The 12,312-nt window shown below is 34.3% G+C and overlaps 1 protein-coding gene across 13 annotated transcripts in view; it reads right to left on the bottom strand.

Moving 5' to 3' along the window:
• Glra3 (glycine receptor alpha 3) overlaps positions 1-12,312 on the bottom strand; it is a 381,512-nt gene that overhangs the window by 113,382 nt on the left and 255,818 nt on the right. The window lies entirely within an intron of this gene.

Genomic DNA, 12,312 nt, shown 5'->3' with positions numbered 1-12,312 from the left:
CCCCCTTTCCTCCAACTCTTGGGTGTTTTTATTTTATTTATTTATTTTATAATTCTTGCTGGTTGTTTACTGACTTACTTACTGACTAATTCTGTGAAGTCTATATTTTCCTATACTATACAGCTGCTGAAATCTCTTCAGTGACTTTCCTTAATGAATTCCTAGAGTCTGTCAATCATCCACTCTCTGCCAATGAGGTTTGCATTTCTTTGGCAGTATCTTCAACTCTCAGGAGGTTTTCTCTTACCCTTCACTTCTTACTAGTACACAGGCTGAGGTCAGGCAGATGGAGTCCATTTAGGACTATGTTGGTCATGTACATAGTCCTGTATGTATTTATATAAACTCTACATTCATTACAATACACTGGAGTTTTTTGAGTTGTTAGACATCTCATTCCCGAGATTTTGTTTTGGTGGGGCTGAGGTTTAAACTCAAGGCTTCAAGCTTGCCAAACAGGAGCTCTACTGCTTGAGCCATGCCTCCAGCCCAATTCTCCAGATCTGAATTTCTTTTTCAGGCTCTTATTTGCCCCAACCTTAAGCAGCTGTGTCATAAAACCATTTTCTGATTGCTTTCAATGAATGCACTGGAGATAAAGATTCTTCCCAAATGAGTTCTCAGTCAAGTTTACTATTGAATAGGGCTATGCTTGAGGTTTTTCCAGGGAGCTGCCAGACAGATCTCATAGTGATAAAGTCTGGGGATGGACTCTCTGAGGAGCTCCAAACCTGGTCTGCTAGAAAGCTGCTGGAGTTCCAGGCTACAGTACAGCTGTGAGTCCAAATTAAAATGCCTTCTGTTCTTAAAGAAATGCATCAGTTCTTTCTGAATAAACACTCCTCAGATTGCTGCAAGCTTTTCCTTAAGTTTTAGAGTTTTGAAAGTTAATTTTGACAATTTTGCCAGTGTTTTTGTTGCATTTTGGAGGAGTGAATTTACACTCCACTTTTGGAGGAGTGAATTTACACTCCACTTAACAATTCTGGAACGTCCTTCTAAATACCTGAGTTAGCATTTATCTTAAATCCAAGGAATTTTATATTTTATCCAGCCCATTTATTATTACTAAATGTGTAAAATCCATGCACACCAAAGAAGCTGTAATCCACACATTGACAAGCACTTCTTTTTGCCAGATTCTGCACCAGCTGCTTCATAAATACCATTCAATCTGTTATAACTCTGAGAGTAGGTTATTCTACCACATGCACATTAGAACATTAAAGTCCAGAGAGGATTCTTGAGCTGTGGTATATAGCACAATCATATCTGAATTTAAGACTCATTGTTTTCCTCAATCTTCTTCATATGACTTTCAAGGCACTCAATTATCTGGTCCCAATCTTTGTGTTTGAGCTGATAATTACATAAATCACAACATGGAAATATTGTGTGGTAGGATTAAATTAGCTCTGATTTAAACTCTACCTAAGTTATTCAGATAAAGCAATGCAAATAATCTGGTAAGTAAGCTTAATTTATTTTGTTTTTTTTTAACCTGAATATAATATAAGAATTAATTTAAAATTTCCAAGATTTGTTATAAAAAGATAGTAGCCCCTTGCCCTATCTTTTCCTTTACTTCTTTTAAGAAAAAAATCCATTTTAACTCATTTAAGAGATCACTTGAATATTTAGTTCCATTTATCTAAATAACCTGTTTATTCTGCTACTTTTATGTTTCTCTTTTAGGCATATGTTCCTATACTCACACAAAGACAAGGATTTAGCCTTTTCTTCATACCTTATCACTTACCCCTACCCTGTAAATCTTTTTTCTGTTCTCCTATTAATCAAATATTGTTAAATTGTCATTTACTTTATTACCTTATTGTGACAAGTAAATATAGTATATTATGGTTACATTTCTTTTCCTGATGGACTTTTTCCTGAGAATAATTTCTTGTATTTTACAGTGTGTTTTTACATGTATAATTAATTTATCCACAAATTCTGAAATGTTCAAATTATGTACAGACTTGTAAGTTTGAACTCATCTGATATTCTGTCAGATTCATTTTCCTTTGGATTTACAATCCAGAACTTTGTTCTCTAGGGCAAAGACACCATCCTATATTTGAACTCAATGACTTCCCAAACATCATAACGGTAATGATGTTCATCACTTTGTTTTGTAGGATCTCTGTTACGGTCTCCATTTCTTCTTTCTTGATTTACTGTATTTTAATGGAACATATCTTTCATTAACTTTTTGAAAAATGGCATAGAAGACTGTGAAGCTTTTCAGAGCTTCCTCATCTTACACACCATAAAAAAGGTACTTCGCATTTAATGTTTAATTAGGTTTGGTAGAAAATCTTTGGTTGCACATTGTTTTCTCTTCTGAACTTTGAAGACATTCTTGTTTTATCTTCCATTTTCCAGTATTGTCATCAAGAAGTTAAAAGCAGTTCAGATTCCTAATCTTTCCAAATAGCCTATTTTTCTTTCTGAGGGTAAGTAGGATGTTCTGTTTGTTCTAGCATTTAAAAAAAAAAAAAAAAAACTACTTCATTAGCTACCATGGTTTACAATATCGCTTGATGTTTCAATTTAAATCTACTTGGTTATCTTTGGTGCACAATTTTAATTTTTATTTGCTTTTCCTTTTTTTTTTCTTTTTCCAGTACCAAGGATTTAAACCAGGGCATTGCACAGGCTCATCGAGCACTCTAGAACTGAACTACTCCTCCACGCTTTTTATTTTTTATTTTACTACTCATTCTCTGAATGATAATTTGTCTTACTGGAGTAAGGCAGAAAGAAAAAAACAAATTATTTTAAAATAAAGCATGGGATTCATAGCTCTCTGAGTACCATGCTCTATATAGAAATCATCTAGAGGACATTTAAAAAATAAAGATGTCTGATTCTCACCCCCTAATTTAATTGAGATGGCACATCACCAAGGCATCAGTACTTTTTTTTTTTTTTTTTTTGCTTATTTGTTTTGTGATACTGGGGATCTAATCCAGAGTCTCACATATTCTAGGCAGTCTCCACCACTGAGCTATATCTCCAGCCCATGATCAGTACTTTTAAAAGCTCCTTAGGTGAGTGGCATATGCAATAATATTTGAAAATTCCTGACCCAAGGAGTTCCATACTATGAAACATCTGTGGCCATGATAGAGCAGAACTAAAAATTAAGTAAAGTTTTCTTAGAGATAGAGTAGTCAGGGCTTGGGAATATTGAAAATGCAAGGCTACTAATTTTGATAAGAACATTAACATACATTTGATGAACAATGATAATAAAACAGTGGATGGTATATACTTAAGAGTCCAAACTTTGTTAAGCATTGATATTTCTAGAACATAAAATTCAAACAGATAAGTTAAATCATTTTAAATGAAAGATGGACATATAAGAATAAGAAAATCTGAGAAAAGCCCTGAATCTTGAAGGTGCTGGAATTACTTGATTGATAATGAACAGGTTTTTCCTTTTTTTAAAAAAAAACTTTATCAATTATTCATAAATATTTGCAAACTGCTACAATTTGTAAGATGAGATCGGTGTCTTCTCTATGTCATCATGTGAAAGAGAAGAAAGTACATTTCACTGCATGATTTCATTCCATCATAAGAGAAATATGAAGTCAAAATTCATTATTAGAGATAATTTTTCCATTTAATGTAAGTCTAAAGTGATGAACTCTGAAAAAATATATAGTTCAGCATCTTTGAAAAGCTACAGTTACTATTTCATGTTTTTATGTCATTGTTCTGGTTTTCTACTTAAACACTACCATTTTATTTTGCTAGTAAAAACATTATGAATCTGGGGAAGATTATTTGGTTTGAGATAAATTCTGTTGTTCTCTATTGACTTCCATTTATAAGAAGGAAAACACAAGATCAATTTACCTTCAAATAAAGTGCTGATAAACACATCCATGTTGGGGAGCCTGCCCAGGATGAAGCTGCTGTTAGAGAACTAATAGCTCCATCTGATCCTAATCTCTTTGCTGAAACTGGAGTAAATAAAAGTGTTGTTTTTTTTTTAATGTTTTTCCTCATTTTAATTTAGCAAGGAGAAGGGTCTTTACTTTGTGGACTTTAATTTGCAATAGGCATTGAATAAAAGGCGAGGCATTCTCTAATATATGTTTTCATTTCATCTTTTAAATTTAATTATCCATAAGTTGTGAATAATAGCAACTGAAATAAAATGGAGACAAAAATTTAGTGCAGGCTTGAGCACTGTGTTTTGTTACATTTGGTGTTATTTGGGAGTAAGTCCTGTATGGTTATCCTCATGATTCATAGAGGGTTCTGAAAGCAGCATTGCTCAGAATTGTGCCAGGAGGAGGAAATTTCTGATTTTTTAAAAAAAATAATGGTACTGGCATCTTTAGTTGATCAGAGTTTTGAATAGAAAGGTCAATGAAAAATATAAAGAAAATAATGTATTTCTCTAGCAGAGCAGTGGTCAAGGGAGAAGTAGCTCATTTAAGCTTTTACTAGTGGTTGGGATCAGGGTACCTCATTTGATAGGAAACAGACCCAGGCCTCTGCCCCTCCAGCATGCCTTAAGTGAGATGTAGAACGCTTTCCCTAAAACTAAACAGTCTGGTTTCAAAATCTAAATCTCATGTGGAAGTAAAGTAACTCAGTATTCTCAGGTCTCATCTTTATTCTCTGTCTAGTTATCAGATGTATTTCTTACCTGTATATTAAAACACATAAAAGGGCTATTTGGTTTAATTTGATTACTTATTGGAGTATGCATTCTCTCCTGTGGAAGAGAGAAGAATGAATAAATTCAGTCACCAAATCCTCATTCCGATTTTCAAAAACATAGCAGATATTCACTTGAAAGACATGCTCACATATAAATGATTGATTTAATTTTTTAAAATATTAAATTATAAATCACTTTGGCAATAAAAGCCGTTGTTTTAAACATGGAGTCTCTTCAATGTGATGGAAAAAATAATTGGAATTTACTCCCTGAGTGTGCTGTACCTTCACAGATTCTCAATCTTAGGACTGAAGGAATTAATGTGACACTGAGAAAGGATGCCTCAATAAACAAAAGCTTGGAGTCAGAGAAAATGGTTGGGAATTTACTGTAATAGTACAAGTGGGAAATAGAATAGACATGGCCAAGACCAATGAGAATGGATATAGATTACAAAAAAATGAATGGACGTAGTGTCATAATGTCTTATAGGTACCATGTTTTACCCATTGGGATTCTGGTCCATGTCAAGTCAGGGCAGCAGTTTTGGAAGTGGTCTTTTATTCTAACTATTGCTATGTCTATTCAAAAATTTTGTAGAAATGAAGCTTAGTGAAGATTGTAAATCTTATCTTGTCATCACAGACAGCACCTGTTTAGCAGTACTTGCCCAATCTGTTACTTTTCTGTGCCAACGCAAAAGCTGTTATATCCATCCACTACACGACTATGTTTAGCAACAGAGCAAATAACTGCTATAGCATCCATATGGCAAATTGTGCTTTCAATTTGTTCACTACGTTAGACATCCTTGGCCTGAAAAGCAAATGACAGTAGTTGCAGATGTTTTCAGCAGTAGGTTTTCTTTTAAATGTTCCTTAAAGAAATACAACATGGGTTTGAAGTTTAAAAATGGAGTGAAGGTAGAATAAAAAAGTACAGTACAAGCCTTGGCAATGATGTTATTGTGGTTCACATTGTAAAAAAGTTGTTCATCAGAAGGATAGAGAGCAAGTAAGTCAAACAACACAAATGCTCGTAAGAATGACTCTGGGAAGTAGTTACCATAATGTTGTATTAAAGTCTCACCCTTTTTAAAGACATAGAATACAAATAAAGGTTAAATGTAAAATATTCTATTCTAAAATTTGCTTTTATTTTTATTTATTTATTTATTTTTTCAGTACTGGAGGTCCTTTCCATTTTTGTATTTTGTTTCTTAGATAGGTCTCTCACTAATTTATCCCTGGCTGGCCTCAAACTCTTGATCCTCCTACTTTTGCTTCCCAAGTAGCTGGGATTATAGAAATGCACCACCATCCCTAGTTTTGTTTTTAGTTTATATACTTACTTATCTTAAAGTGCAGGTTTTTGAACTCGGGACTTTGTGCTAGTTAGACAACCACTCTACCACACATGTCACTAGTAGACATACTGTTTTGTTTTTTAATGGACAAAATATATTAATGACTTTAAATACAGACTTAAAATTATTTATTACATGCCTTCAAGAAATTTGCAAATTATGGTGCAAAAACACAATTCAGTTTATTCTTTCCCTTTCTCTATTCCTTTCCTTTCTTTCCTTTCTGGAAATACAGTTCTAAAACCATTCAGGTGGGGAGTGTAAGACTGTGTTCCGTGCAGGGGTGGCTATAGAGAGGTGGATACCTGGTGCAGAAGTGATGCAGCTCTGCAGAGAGGGGTTGCATGGCACAGGATGTTGGAGCCAGAGTGAGTTAGAAGTATGTTCCCATAATAGGGCAACCTAGTGTGAGGTGTTAGAACCAAGGAAGGGCAAGAAGTGAGTGTCTTTGGGGGACACCCCAGCATGTGGAACTAGAATCTGAACAGGACTTTACACAGAAAGGCAAAACCATGCCTCAGAGTCTCAGACACCCACCAGGGTAAGAGGGCATTGGTGCAGGAGAGGAAATAGTAGCAGACAATGGAGATTCATTACATTTTGGTCTAAGAAATAATTATATTGAGGATAATAAGGGCTACATTCCCACTGCCAGATAAGGGAATTAAAATATGGGCACTTAGAAACTGGAAAAAACTCATGGAATTGGAGAGAGTGTTACTTCCTGGTCTTCAACATAGAGAAGTAAGTATAGATACAAATCTGTATACACTATGTGCATGTGTGTGTGGAATGTGTGTATATGTGTGTGTATCTATGCTTATATATCTGTGTTACCTATAGATACATCATGGTAGACATCAGCTTAAGTAATCAAAGTGAATAATCACCAGAAAATGTAAAAATCAACACAGTCCATCTGATAAGATGCAGTCTTTGATTTTCCTGCTAAAATGCAGTACCAAAAATAAATCATGAGGAAATATTTGACAAATGCAAAGTGATTTACATGTCATTAATTAACTGAATAGTACTTTCTTTAAATGCCAAGATCATTAAAGTCACAGGAAAGATGAAGTGCTGGTTCAGATTGAAGGAAGCAATGATTTAAAACTGGATCCTTTTGTTATGTAGTCATTACTTAGGTAATTGATGAAATTTGAATGAGAAGCTGGAAATTAGGTAATAGTAAGATATCCACAGTAATTTGCTTGTTTCCGTGGTTGGGTAGTGAATGTTTAAGTGTTAGGTGATGAGGGGAAAAAATTGTATTATACTTGTAATTCTTCTGTTAGTTTGAGATTGTTAACTTGAGGCTGTTTTAAAATAAAACATACTCAAGAACAATACTGTCTTGATGGAAAGGAACAGTTAAAATGGATAAAAGAGACCTTTAAAATGTTTACTTTGTGTATAGATACCACATTTTCTTAATCCATTCATCAGTGGTGGGGCATCTTGGCTGTTTCCATAACTTGGCTATTGTGAATAGTGCCGCAATAAACATGGGTGTGCAGGCGCCTCTGGAGTAACCTGTGTCACAGTCTTTTGGGTATATCCCCAAGAGTGGTATTGTTGGATCAAATGGTAGATCGATGTCTACCTTTTAAGTAGCCTCCAAATTTTTTTCCAGAGTGGTTGTACTAGTCTACATTCCCACCAACAGTGTAAGAGGGTTCCTTTTTCCCCACATCCTCACCAACACCTGTTGTTGGTGGTGTTGCTGATGATGGCTATTCTAACAGGGGTGAGGTGGAATCTTTATCTATACACAATGGAATTTTATGCAGCCATGAAGAAGAACGAAATGTTATCATTCGCTGGTAAATGGATGGAATTGGAGAACATCATTCTGAGTGAGGTTAGCCTGGCCCAAAAGACCAAAAATCGTATGCTCTCCCTCATATGTGGACATTAGATCAAGGGCAAACACAACAATGGGATTGGACTTTGAGCACATGATAAAAGCGAGAGCACACAAGGGAGGGGTGAGGATAGGTAAGACACCTAAAAAAATAGCTAACATTTGTTGCCCTTAACGCAGAGAAACTAAAGCAGATACCTTAAAAGCAACTGAGGCCAATAGGAAAAGGGGAACAGGTACTAGAGAAAAGGTTAGATCAAAAAGAATTAACCTAGAAGGTAACACCCACGCACAGGAAATCAATGTGAGTCAATACCCTGTATAGCTATCCTTATCTCAACCAGCAAAAACCCTTGTCCCTTCCTGTTATTGCTTATACTCTCTCTACAACAAAATTAGAAATAAGGGCAAAATAGTTTCTGCTGGGTATTGAGGGGGTGGGGGGGAAATGGAGGGGGTGGAGTGGGTGGTAAGGGAGGGGGTGGGGGCTGGGGGGAGAAATGAACCAAGCCTTGTATGCACATATGAATAATAAAAGAAAAAAAATGTTTACTTTGAAAAAATTGTGAGTAGAAAATGAGTTCAGTTACATATGGCATCCTGTGGATAAAATATGCTGTAGTAGACAAAACTAGACTAGCTTGTGATTAATATAGGTAGAACAGAAATCACAAAAATACTGTGAGTGCAAATAATACTTATGTCTAGATAGAAACAATGATGTCCATTTGAGAGCATAAGATTTAATAAAATACCATAAATATTTGGGAGGAGTCAAGAATCATCTGATTGCTAAAACAGCAGTTTCTGTGTCCAAGTCAGATTTAATTGTCATCAGAGAACAAATGAGGAACCTAATATTAGAGTCAATGAAAAGAAGTAAATTCCAGGAATGTTTGGCAAGATATTGTAGTTAAATAATTTCTATGATTTTTTTGTTGTACTTTCATTTGCTATTTAATTGTTTTAATATCTGTTAAAAATTGCTTCTAGCATCAAATGACACCCAGAAGCTTTGATTTCAAGATGGAGAATTGAACACCCTTTTCTTCCTTTCTGGGCACATAAAGATGATCTTACTGAATAAAACAAGAGTTAAATGTCATATTAAAGGGAATGGGAGGGAACTCATAATTAGTTTAGTGACATAAGATATACAAGGCAAATAAAAATGGTTGACCAAAAAAACAGAGTAAAGTATAACATAAGTAACACAGATGAGAACCACATGGAGAAGAAGGGAAGGAGCTGGAGAGTAAGAAGGAGTTCACGGAAAAAAATCTGTAACATGATACTTGTCAGTCCTTCAAAACTAAAGCCTTTTCTACTTGGACAAAGCTAGTCAAAGCAACACTCAACTCACAGGAAACTGATCATGGCAATGCTTCTGTCAGATTTCCAATTCAAGAGAAAGAAATATCAAAATCTCCTTTTCTCTCTCTCTCTCTCTCTCACCCGCCCCGACCCTCAAACACAAAGCAGACTCAACCTGCATAGTTCCCATGCAAATCAAAGTCAATTTTTTTCTGAACTACAGAGTACTCTATTATACATAAGAAAACCAGTGGTTTAAGGAGAGTTTAATAATTGTTCATGAGAGAATAAAAAAAAACCCTATAAAACATTGGGCATAGAAGAACATCAGAAATGGTACAACATAATAAAAGAGGTGTTAAATTAGAAGTCTATTTATTGTGATGGAATCTCATAAGACCAGCTTTGTTAAAGACTTAGAAAGCAATCGGATTTGGACAAGTACTACCAGAAATAATTTTATTCTTGGAGTGGAACTCCAAAGAAGTGGAACTGTGCATAAGGAATATTAAGGCAATGATATCCTATTTTTTGTCACTGACATTGTTAGACAGTTTAACTTTTTACAATAAAGCAAACAGATAAAAAAGCACTGGCCTAGACCACCTCCTAACACAACCACCATGAGTTCATATTCAAGGAAAAAGTTTAAAATAAAGTGAACTTTGGCAGAGACAAAAATGCAACCAGAATTAAAACTTCCAAAAACATTCACAAAGTATAGAAATGACACGTAATATCAATCAGTAAAAGTAGAGGGAAATGACAAAGGGTAAAGAATGTCAGGGATATGAGAAGAGAATTTTTTTTAAGAAGAAAGTTGTTTTAGAGAAATAACAAATAATTCTGGCATCAGCAATAAATTTCTTAAAGAGTATCCATAGATAGAAAAAAATAGGTTGCATATAAAGGAGAGAAATCAAAATGGAATTCGATTTCTTCACAATGTCTGACATCAGTAGGCAGTGGAACGTCTGCAAACTTCTGAGCTAAAATTCTATAGCTCAATAATTGTGTAAACTTTTGTTAATATCAAATGCTTAAAATCATCCTGGAATATTATTCAGTGATAAAATTAAATAGCCAGGCCATGAAACAACTTATAGGAAATTTGCTAAGTGAAAGAAGTAAATTTGAAAGTCTACATACTGTATAATCCTAACTATAATCTGGAAAAGGCAAAATTCTAAAGGCAGTAAAAAGATCAGAGATTGCTAGATGTTGGGGGTGAGAGGAAAGGAGAGGGATATTCATAGCTCAAGCACAGGAGATTTTTTAATTAGGAAAACTATTCGGTATGATACAGAAATGGCAGACACACGCTGTTATGCAATGGTCAAAACCAGTATAAAAAAAAAATCCCACACAAAGAATGAGCTCTAATGCAAATTATGATCTTTAGCTAATAATAAAGATGCACCAATATCGGTCTATCCATTGTAATAAATGTACCACACACATAGAGGATGTCATAAGGGGCAAACTATGGGGGATGGGAGCTTATGCATTTCAAATTGACTTTTATGTAAAACTAAATCTACTCTAACACATGCTTATTTAAGAAAAAAAAAGATTTTCAGTGAAACCAGAGTTCAGAAAATACATTAATCTTATTCCTGTCCTGAAAATGAAAAAGTGTTTTATTTTATTGACTCTTCTGTTGCTATTTTTGGTATACGGAAACAGAGATAAACTCACACCTAAACATTAAATAGTAGGGATGTGCATGTATACAGAGACAGTTTGGGGTATGTCCTCTAATTCTTTGTTATTCTTGAGTCCACTGGTACCACTGGGCTGTGCTGATCAATGGGCTCTATAGTCTGTGCTCTCTGCCTGGTAATGTGCTGCTTTCTCATTGTGCCTTTCCCATTTCTGCTTTCTAGCCTAACAAAGAGTTCAAAAACGAAAGAATTTCCAACTTCAAGAAAGAAATATTGGCATCTACCTATTATTTTCATTTTTCAAATTGCAAATAACTACTTCTATGCATACCACGTCTTCTCCTTAAACCCCAGTTTTTGAAATGATTTGGGAAAAGCTCTAATTTCTGTTGACTAATTAGCTACTTTAGTAATATACGGAAGTTGATTTGATAATTTTTGTTTCCCAAAATTTTGGTGTTTTATGCAAAAATCATTACCCATTCCAGTGTCCTGAGGCATTTCCTATTTTGCTATAGAATTTTCATAATTTCAGATCTTGCATTATGACTTTAATCCATTGGAGTTGATTTTTGTAAAGGATGAGTGGTAAGAGGATCTAGTTTCATTCCTCGGCATGTGGATATCCACTTTTCCCAGCATCAGTTCCAGCATGTGTTTTCCTAGTAATTTTGCCATGAACTAATTGTGGTAACACAATTAAGTCTATACCTAGCCTGACATTTTTACCCCCAGAGGCACATGCAAAAGAAATGGATACACAAATCCATCCAAAGACACTTAAAAGTGTATATATATATATATGAATATATACACATATATATGTATATGTATGTGTATATATGTATATATGTGTATATATATATGTATATATGTGTATATATATATGTATATATGTGTGTATATATATATATATATATATATATATATATATGTGTGTGTGTGTGTGTGTGTGTGTGTGTGTGTGTGTATATACGAACTCCAGACTGGAAACTGTCACAGTTGTCATCAGGAAAAATAATAAAATAGACCTAAATTTATAGAGAGAATAGCAAGATTACTGGGGCCACTGTAGTGTGGTTAATAACTTATCTGAGATTTTGTTAAAATATCTGTTGAGTCTATTTGTGGATTTTAAAATATTCACAAACATTTAAAAATAGAATTGATTTGCTTCTTTAATATTCAATGAAAAGAAAGCAATATTTCTGAATCACTGACAATGGTGTCACTAATTACTGATTATATTTCTTGTGGGTAATTCATATGACAACTGCTTATTTTTTAAAAGATGAATTAAAAATTAGTCCTTAACAGAAACACTGCTTTCTCTCAATTTGAAAAGGATCCTAATACTGAAATCCCATGGTTTCATTTGTACATTATACCCCTGAAAGCTGTACTATTTTCTCAC

Source organism: Castor canadensis, chromosome 14 (assembly GCF_047511655.1).
Source record: "Castor canadensis chromosome 14, mCasCan1.hap1v2, whole genome shotgun sequence".
In the NCBI taxonomy this organism is placed as follows: Eukaryota; Metazoa; Chordata; class Mammalia; order Rodentia; family Castoridae; genus Castor; species Castor canadensis.
This window is presented reverse-complemented; position numbering and strand designations above follow the sequence as displayed.